Consider the following 1069-nt stretch of genomic DNA (forward strand, 5'->3'; position numbering starts at 1 on the left):
ATCAGCATAAACCTCCACTTGCAGCATGAGTATGTGGCATTGGCACCGCAACTGACCATTATGCTGATAATTGTCCTTCTCTCTTGGAGCCCAAAACTAGTGACCATCCTGAGGCCTATGCTTCAGATATTTACAACAACATACCTCAATAACAACAATAGAATTATGATCCTTCATCAAGTAGATACAATCCTGGTTGGAGGAATCATCCAAATCTTAGATGTCCATTTCAAAATAATAATGTTGCACAAAATAGACCATATGTGCCTCCCCCAATCCAATAGCAGAGGCAATAACAAGTGAATAGCAATCATGCTCCTACATTTAGTGAACCTTCATTAGAAGAATTGGTGAGGCAAATGACATTGCAGAATATGCAATTCCAGCAAGAGACTAGAGCTTCCATTCAGAGACAAAAGTCCTCCATTCAGAATTTGACCACCCAGATAGGACAGATGGGAACACATTGCACTCTCAGAATTCTGATAAGCTGCCTTCCCAAACTGTGGTCAACCCGAAGAATGTGAGTGCCATCACTCTAAGGTCAGGCAAACAAATTGAAGTTGATCTAGCTGCATCAAAAATGAAGCAACCGGTTTTAAAAGAGACTGAGAACACTAGTGAACAAATTATTGCTAGTGAACCTTATACAAGTGTTGCACAACCATCTTCCATTCCGCTTCCATTTCCTCCAAGACCCATTCAAAGTAAGAAGATGGAAGAGGTAGACAAGGAGATCTTGGACACATTTAGAAAGGTAGAGGTGAACATACCTTTACTTGATGCAATCAAACAAATTCCAAGATATGCAAAATTTCTAAAGGAGTTGTGCACTCACAAGAGGAGGCTCAAAGGTAATGAGAGGATAAGCTTGGGCATAAATGTTTCAGCACTAATAGGTAAACCTGTTCCTCACATTCCTGAAAAAATTAAGGACCCATGTACATTTGCTGTACCTTGCATAATAGGTAATAGCCAATTTGAGAATGCCATGCTAGATCTAGGTGTTTCGATTAATGTTATGCCTATGTCTATTTTCACGTCTCTTTCACTTGGACCTATGCAACCC

Source organism: Lupinus angustifolius, chromosome LG08 (genome assembly GCF_001865875.1).
Source record: "Lupinus angustifolius cultivar Tanjil chromosome LG08, LupAngTanjil_v1.0, whole genome shotgun sequence".
NCBI lineage: Eukaryota > Viridiplantae > Streptophyta > Magnoliopsida > Fabales > Fabaceae > Lupinus > Lupinus angustifolius.